The sequence below is a fragment of the Triticum urartu genome, chromosome 1 (genome assembly GCF_003073215.2).
Source record: "Triticum urartu cultivar G1812 chromosome 1, Tu2.1, whole genome shotgun sequence".
NCBI lineage: Eukaryota > Viridiplantae > Streptophyta > Magnoliopsida > Poales > Poaceae > Triticum > Triticum urartu.
In genome coordinates, this window is record NC_053022.1 from 433,502,405 (window position 1) to 433,511,888 (window position 9,484).

The following is a 9,484-nucleotide window of genomic DNA, read 5'->3' on the forward strand; positions in this document are numbered from 1 at the left end:
CATCACATATATCATTCATCACATCCTTTTGGCCATATCACATCACAAGGCATATGCTGCAAAAACAAGTTAGACGTCCTCTAATTGTTGTTGCAAATTTTTTACATGGCTGCTATAGGTTTCTAGCAAGAACATTTCTTACCTACGCCAAAACCACAACGTGATATGCCAATTTCTATTTACCCTTCATAAGGACCCTTTTCATCGAATCCGATCCGACTAAAGTGGGAGAGACAGACACCCGCTAGCCTCCTTATGCAACTAGTGCATGTCAGTCGGTGGAACCTGTCCACGTAAGAGTACGTGTAAGGTCGGTCCGGGCCGCTTCATCCCACGATGCCGCCGAATCAAGATAAGACTAGTAACGGCAAGTAAATTGACAAAATCGACGCCCACAACAACTTGTGTTCTCCTCGTGCATAGAAACTACGCATAGACCTAGCTCATGATGCCACTGTTGGGGGATCGTAGCAGAAATTTAAAATTTTCTACGCATCACCAAGATCAATCTATGGAGTAATCTAGCAACGAGGGGAAGGGGAGTGCATCTACATACCCTTGTAGATCGCTAAGCGGAAGCGTTGCAAGAACGCGGATGAAGGAGTCGTACTCGCAGCGATTCAGATCGCGGTTGATTCCGATCTAGCGCCGAACGGACGGCCGCCTCCGCGTTCAACACACGTACAGCCCGGGGACGTCTCCTCCTTCTTGATCCAGCAAGGGGAGAGGAGAAGTTGAGGAGAACTCCAGCATCACGACGGCGTGGTTGGTGGAGCTTGTGGGTATTCTGCAGTGGCTTTCGCCAAAGCCTCTACGGAGGAGGAAGAGTTGAGGGGAGGGCTGCGCCAGGGAAGAGGTCACGCTGCCCTCCCACCCCTCCACTATATAATAGGGGCAAGGGGAGAGGGGGCGCCTAGGTTTCCCCTAGGGGGCGGCGGCTAGGCAGATTGGATCTCCCTAGGGAAAATCCTAGGGAGACTTGCCCCCCAAGCCAAGCAGGTGGAGGCTTGCCTCCCAAGCCAGGTGGAGGCGCCCCCAACCCCCAAGTAACGTGGAAAAAGGGTGTGGGGGGCGCACACACCCTTAGTGGGCTGTTTGCCTTCCCCCCTTTGGCCCATGAGGCCCTCCACACTTCGGGGCTCCCGAAACACTTTCGGTCATGCTGCATAGCCTGATACCCGGAACACTTCCGGACTCCAATACCCTTCGTCCAATATACCGATCTTCACCTCCGGACCATTCCGGAGCTCCTCGTCATGTCCGGGATCTCATCCGGGACTCCGAACAACCTTCGGTAACCACATACTATTTCCCATAACAACTCTAGCGTCACCGAACCTTAAGTGTGTAGACCCTACGGGTTCGGGAACCATGCAGACATGACCGAGACAACTCTCCGGCCAATAACCAACAGCGGGATCTGGATACCCATGTTGGCTCCCACATGTTCCACGATGATCTCATCGGATGAACCACGATGTCGAGGATTCAATCAATCCCGTATACAATTCCCTTTGTAGCGGTATTGTACTTGCCCGAGATTCGATCGTCGGTATCCGATACCTTGTTCAATCTCGTTACCGGCAAGTCTCTTTACTCGTTCCATAACACATCATCCCGTGATCAACTCCTTGGTCACATTGTGCACATTATGATGATGTCCTACCGAGTGGGCCTAGAGATACCTCTCCGTTACACAGAGTGACAAATCCAGTCTCGATTCGTGCCAACCCAACAGACACTTTCAGAGATACCTGTAGTGAACCTTTATGTCCATCCAGTTACGTTGTGACGTTTGGCACACCCCAAGCACTCCTACAGTATCCGGGAGTTGCACAATCTCATGGTCTAAGGAAATGATACTAGACATTAGAAAAGCTTTAGCATACGAACTACACGATCTTTGTGCTATGCTTAGGATTGGGTCTTGTCCATCACATCATTCTCCTAATGATGTGATCCCGTTATCAACGACATCCAATGTCCATGGTCAGGAAACAGTAACCATCTATTGATCAACGAGCTAGTCAACTAGAGGCTTACTAGGGACATGGTGTTGTCTATGTATCCACACATGTATCTGGCTTCCGTATCAATACAATTCTAGCATGGATAATAAACGATTATCATGAACAAGGAAATATAATAATAACCAATTTATTATTGCCTCTAGGGCATATTTCCAACAGTTTTATCACTAGTTTAGTTTATAAAAGAAAACTATAAAAAAATGGAATTGAGTTTGTCTCATACGCTTTACCTTTTTAATATCTTTCGTGAGTATGATGGAAAGGATAATTGTGCTCAAGTGCTAGAAGAAGAAATCTATAAAATGTTTGACACTAAATATTTGAATGATGAGCATGATTGCAATGTTGTTAGTATGAATTCTTTGAATATCCATGATGCTAATGATATGAAAATCCACAAGCTTGGGGAAGCTATGTTGGATGAAGATGATATTTTTTGTCCCCCAAGTTTTGATGAGCAAATTTATTACGATGAAAGCATTCCTCCTATCTATGATGATTATTGTGATGACACGTATGCTTTAAATAATAATGATAGCAATGAAACTTGTCATCTTGATTTCAATTTTCAATCCCATGATAGTTATTTCGTTTAGTTTGCTCCCACTACTATTGATGAGAAGAATTTTGCTTGTGTGGAGAGTAGTAAAATTTCTATGCTTGTAGATCATGAAAAGAATGTTTTAGGTGCTGATTATATTGTTGAATTAATTCATGATTTATACTGAAAATTATTTTGAGGGAGGAATATATGCTTGTAGGAATTGCAATAATATCAAGTTTCCTCCATGTGCTTAAAATTTCTGAAGTTATGCTTGTTTTACCTCCTATGCAAGTTGATTATTGTTCCCACAAGTTGTTTGCTCACAAAATCCCTATGCATATGAAGTATGTTAGACTTAAATGTGCTAGTCATATTCTTCATGAATGTTCTCTTTATGCTTTATGTTTCAATTCTTATCTTTTATGTGAGCATCGTTGAACATCATCATGCCTAGCTAGGGGCGTTAAACGATAGCGCTTGTTGGGAGGCAACCCAACTTTATTTTGTTTCCTTTGATTTTTTTCCTGTTTAGTAATAAATAATTCATCTAGCCTCTGTTTATATGCGGTTTTATGTGTTTAATTAGTGTTTGTGCCAAGTAGAACCTTTGGGAAGACTGGGAAAGTCTTGTTGATCATGCTGACAAAAACAGAAACTTTAGCGCTCACGAGAATTGCTGCCCATTTTTATTTGGAGAGTGATATTTAGTTAATTATTTTTGTCAGATGATTATAGATAAATTCCTCACTCAGCAATTTATTTTAGAATTTTTGAAGTTCCAGATCTCGCGAGCTACAGATTACTACCAGACTGTTCTGTTTTTGACAGATTCTGTTTTTCATGTGTTGTTTACTTATTTTGATGAATCTATGGCTAGTAAAATAGTTTATAAACCATAGAGAAGTTGGAATACAGTAAGTTTAACACCAATATAAATAAATAATGAGTTCATTACAGTACCTTGAAGTGGTGATTTATTTTCTTATACTAACGGAGCTTATGAGTTTTCTACTTTAAGTTTTGTGTTGTGAAGTTTTCAAGTTTTGGGTAAGGATTCAATGGACTATGGAACAAGGAGTGGCAAGAGCCTAAGCTTGGGGATGACCAAGGCACCCCAAGGTAATATTCAATTATAACCAAGAGCCTAATCTTGGGGATGCCCCGGAAGGCATCCCCTCTTTCGTCTTCGTTCATCGGTAACTTTACTTGGAGCTATTTTTTATTCGCCCACATGATATGTGTTTGCTTGGAGCGTCAATTTATTTTGTTAGGATTGCTTTCTGTTATCTGAACAATGTTTTTGCATCTTTATTTCAATAAAAGTGGCATTGATAGCCTTTACTATGCCTATGTTACAAGTATACATGTTGCTGTTTGAAAACAGAAAGTTTACCGCTGTTGCAATAATTCCCTAGAAAAGTCAGAATGTGATAAAATGTTGAAACCTTTTGCATATTAAGCTCTGATAAATTTACTACAGTGGGAATTTTCTTTCATAATTTTTGGAGCTAGGGAAGTATGGATGTTGCTGCATTCTTTACAGACTATCCTGTTTAGGCAGATTGCTGTTATGTTTGCATTGTTTGCATATGTTTGCTTCTTTAATGATTCTATTTGAGGATAGGACTATTAAATATGCAGAGGCATTTAGTATGCAATGTTGAATAATAATTTTAGTGATTTGCTACAGTAGAGTATGATAAGGTTTTGCAATGGTTTATACTAACTTATCTCACGAGTCCTTGTTGAGTTTTGTGTGGATGAAGCTTTTGAGATTTAGGGAGACCGTGATATGAGAGGAATTAAGGAGACACAAAATCTCAAGCTTGGGGATTGCCCAAGGCACCCCAAGATAATATTTCAAGAAGTCTCAAGCATCTAAGCTTGGGGATGCCCCGGTTGGCATCCCACCTTTCTTCTTCAACAACTATCGGTTAGTATCGGTTGATCCTAAGTTTTTGCTTCTTCACATGATGTTTGCTATTCTTAGAATGTCATTTTATTTTGCTTTGCTTGCTGTTTGAATAAAATACCAAGATCTGAAATTATTAAATGTTAGAGAGTCTTCACATAGTTGCATAATTATTCGACTACTCATTGATCTTCACTTATATCTTTCGGAGTAGTTTGTTGTTTGCTCTATGCTTCACTTATATCTTTTAGAGCATAGTGGTAGTTTTATTTTGAAGAAATAGATGAACTCTCATGCTTCACTTAGATTATTTTGAGAGTCAAATAGCAATGGTAATTTTGCTTAAAATCCTAATGCTAGGTATACAAGAAGAATAAAAATTCTCTTAATGAGTATGTTGAATACTAAGAGAATTTGATACTTGATGATTGTTTTGAAGATATGAGGATGGTAATATTAGAGTCATGTTAGTGAGTGTTTGAATTTGAGAAATACTTGTGTTGAGTTTGTGACTCCCTTAGCATGCACGTATGGTGAACCGTTATGTGATGAAGTCGGAGCATGATTTATTTATTGATTGCCTTCCTTATGAGTGGCGGTCGGGGACAAGTGATGGTCTTTTCCTACCAATCTATCCCCCTAGGAGCATGCGCATAATACTTTTTGATAACTTTAGATTTTTGCAATAAGTATGTGAGTTCTTTATGACTAATGTTGAGTCCATGGATTATACGCACTCTCACCCTTCCACCATTGCTAGCCTCTCTAGTACCGCGCAACTTTCGCCGGTACCATAAACCCACCATATACCTTCCTCAAAACAGCCACCATACCTACCTATTATGGCATTTCCATAGCCATTCCGAGATATATTGCCATGCAACTTTCCACCATTCCGTTTATGACACACTCCATCATTGTCATATTGCTTAGCATGATCATGTAGTTGACATCAGTATTTGTGGCAAAGCCACCATTCATAATTCTTTCATACATGTCACTCATGGATTCATTGCATATCCCGGTACACCGCCGGAGGCATTCATATAGAGTCATACTTTGTTTTAGAATCGAGTTGTAATCATTGAGTTGTAAATAAATAAAAGTGTGATGATCATCATTTAATAGAGCATTGTCCCAAAAAAAGAAAAAAGAAAGGCCAAATAAAAAAAAGAAAGGCCAAATAAAAAATAAAAAAATAAAAGGGACAATGCTACTATCCTTTTACCACACTTGTGCTTCAAAGTAGCACCATGATCTTCATGATAGAGAGTCTCCTATGTTGTCACTTTCATATACTAGTGGGAATCTTTCATTATAGAACTTGGCTTGTATATTCCAATGATGGGCTTCCTCAAAATGCCCTAGGTCTTCGTGAGCAAGCGAGTTGGATGCACACCCACTAGTTTCTTTTTTGAGCTTTCATACACTTATAGCTCTAGTGCATCCGTTGCATGGCAATCCCTACTCACTCACATTGATATCTATTGATGGGCATCTCCATAGCCCGTTGATACGCCTAGTTGATGTGAGACTATCTTCTCCTTTTTGTCTTCTCCACAACCACCATTCTATTCCACCTATAGTGCTATGTCCATGGCTCACGCTCATGTATTGCGTGAAGATTGAAAAAGTTTGAGAACATAAAAAGTATGAAACAATTGCTTGGCTTGTCATCGGGGTTGTGCATGATTTAATATTTTGTGTGGTGAAGATAGAGCATAGCCAGACTATATGATTTTGTAGGGATAACTTTCTTTGGCCATGTTATTTTGAGAAGACATAATTGCTTATTAGTATGCTTGAAGTATTATTATTTTTATGTCAATATGAACTTTTGTCTTGAATCTTATGAATCTGAATATTCATACCACAATTAAGAAGAATCACATTGAAATTATGCCAACTAGCATTCCACATCAAAAATTATCTTTTTATCATTTACCTACTCGAGGACGAGCAGGAATTAAGCTTGGGGATGCTTGATACGTCTCCAACGTATCTATAATTTTTGATTGCTCCATGCTATATTATCTACTGTTTGGGAAATATTGGGCTTTATTTTCCACTTTATATTACTTTTGGGACTAACCTATTAACCGAGGCCCAACCCAGATTTGCTGTTTTATGCCTATTTCAGTGTTTCGAAGAAAAGGAATATCAAATGGAGTCGAAACGGAACGAAATCAACTAGAGAAGTTATTTTTGGAACGAAAGCCACCGGATAGACTTGGAATCCACGTCAGGAGATACGGGAGGTGCTCACGAGGTGGGGGGCGCCGCCCACCCATATATATGTCGTACCCTAAAACTTCCAGAACGAATAGATCGGGAGTTCCGCCGCCAGAAGCCTCCGTAGCCACCGAAAGCCAATCTAGACCCGTTCCGGCACCCTGCCGGAGGGGGATCCTTCTCCGGTGGCCATCTTCATCATCCCGGTGCTCTCCATGACGAGGAGGGAGTAGTTCTCCCTCGGGGCTGAGGGTATGTACCAGTAGCTATGTGTTTGATCTCTCTCTCTCTCTCGTGTTCTTGATTTGGCACGATCTTGATGTATCGCGAGCTTTGCTATTATAGTTGGATCTTATGTTTCTCCTCCCCCTCTTCTCTCTTGTAATGAATTGAGTTTCCCCTTTGAAGTAATCTTATCGGATTGAGTCTTTAAAGATTTGAGAACACTTGATGTATGTCTTGCCGTGGATATCTGTGGTGACAATGGGATATCACGTGATTCACTTGATGTATGTTTTGGTGATCAACTTGCGGGTTCCGCCCATGAACCTATGCATAGGGGTTGGCACACGTTTTCGTCGTGATTCTCCTAGAAACTTTGGGGCACTCTTTGAGTCCTATGTGTTGGTTGAATAGATGAATCTGAGATTGTGTGATGCATATCGTATAATCATACCCACGGATACTTGAGGTGACATTGGAGTATCTAGGTGACATTAGGTTTTTGTGATTTGTGTCTTAAGGTGTTATTCTAGTACGAACTCTAGGGCTGTTTGTGACACTTATAGGAATAGCCCAACGGATTGATTGGAAAGAATAACTTTGAGGTGGTTTCGTACCCTACCATAATCTCTTCGTTTGTTCTCCGCTATTAGTGACTTTGGAGTGACTCTTTGTTGCATGTTGAGGGATAGTTATGATGATCCAATTATGTTACTATTGTTGAGGGAACTTGCACTAGCGAAAGTATGAACCCTAGGCCTTGTTTCCTAGCATTGCAATACCGTTTACGCTCACTTTTATCACTTGTTACCTTGCTGTTTTTATATTTCCAGATTACAAATACTATTATCTACTATCCGTATTGCACTTGTATCACCATCTCTTCGCCGAACTAGTGCACCTATACAATTTACCATTGTATTGGGTGTGTTGGGGACACAAGAGACTCTTTGTTATTTGGTTGCAGGGTTGCTTGAGAGAGACCATATTCATCCTACGCCTCCTATGGATTGATAAACCTTAGGTCATCCACTTGAGGGAAATTTGCTACTGTCCTACAAACCTCTGCACTTGGAGGCCCAACAACGTCTACAAGAAGAAGGTTGTGTAGTAGACATCAGTGAGCTAATGTCAAATAACCTCTTCTCACCGGCAAGTTTGAAATCATAATTGAGCTCTTTAATAGCCCAATATGCCTTATGTTCTAGTTCGAGAGGTAAGTGACATGCTTTTCCATAAACCATTTTATACGGAGACATACCCATAGGATTTTTATATGCAGTTCTATAGGCCCATAATGCATCATCAAGTTTCTTGGACCAATTCTTTCTAGATCTATTAACAGTCTTTTGCAAAATTAATTTGAGCTCTCTATTACTCAATTCTACTTGACCACTAGACTGTGGGTGATAAGGAGATGCAATTCTATGATTAACATCATATTTAGCAAGCATTTTACGGAAAGCACCATGAATAAAATGTGAACCACCATCAGTCATTAAATATCTAGGGACTCCAAACCTGAAAAATAACTTCTTTAAGCATTTTAATAGAAGTGTTATGATCAGCACTACTAGTTGGAATAGCTTCTACCCACTTAGTAACGTAATCAACAGCAACTAAAATATGTGTATAACCATTAGAGGCAGGAAAAGGTCCCATATAATCAAAGCCCCAACATCAAACGGTTCAATAACAAGTGAATAATTCATAGGCATTTCTTGACGTCTACTAATATTACCTTCCAGGTGTTGTCTACAAATTTAAGACAATTAACAATTCAGACATATCATCCTAAACAATAGTAACACATCCTTTTGCATCTATCTTAGCATTAACAGTGTTAAGAAGGGTCTACCAAATATAATGGGACAAAAGCTATCTTGTGGGGAACCAAGAACAAGAAAATCAGCAGGATATTTAGTTTTCCCACACAAGACTTCAACATCTCTAACAATTCCCATTGGTGAAATAGTATCTCTATTGGCAAGTTTAATTGTGACATCAATATCTTCTATCTCAGCAGGTGCAATATCATGCATAATTTCTTTGTATAAGTCATGAGGTATAGCACTAGCACCCATATCACATAAGCCATGATAACAATGATCTCCTATTTTAACAGAAATAACAGGCATGCCTACCAAAGATCTAGGTTTATCTTTAGCACAAGGTTTAGCAATTCTAGCAGTCTCATCACGGAAATGAATAACATGCCCATCAATATTATCAGACAAGAGATCTTTAACAATAGCAATATTAGGTTCAACTTTAATTTGCTCAGGAGGTGTATAGTTCTAATATTGCTTTTACGAACCACAGTTGAAGCTTTAGCATGATCTTTTATCCTAACAGGAAAAGGTGGTTTCTCAACATAAGAAGTAGGAACAATAGGATCATTATAAGTGATAGTCTTTTCTTCAACTTTAATAGGTGCAACTACTTTTACTTCTATGGGAGGATGATATTTAAACCACTTCTCCTAGGAGATCAACATGATAGCAAAAGATTCACAGAAAGAAGCTACTTTCAGAGTCAATCCAT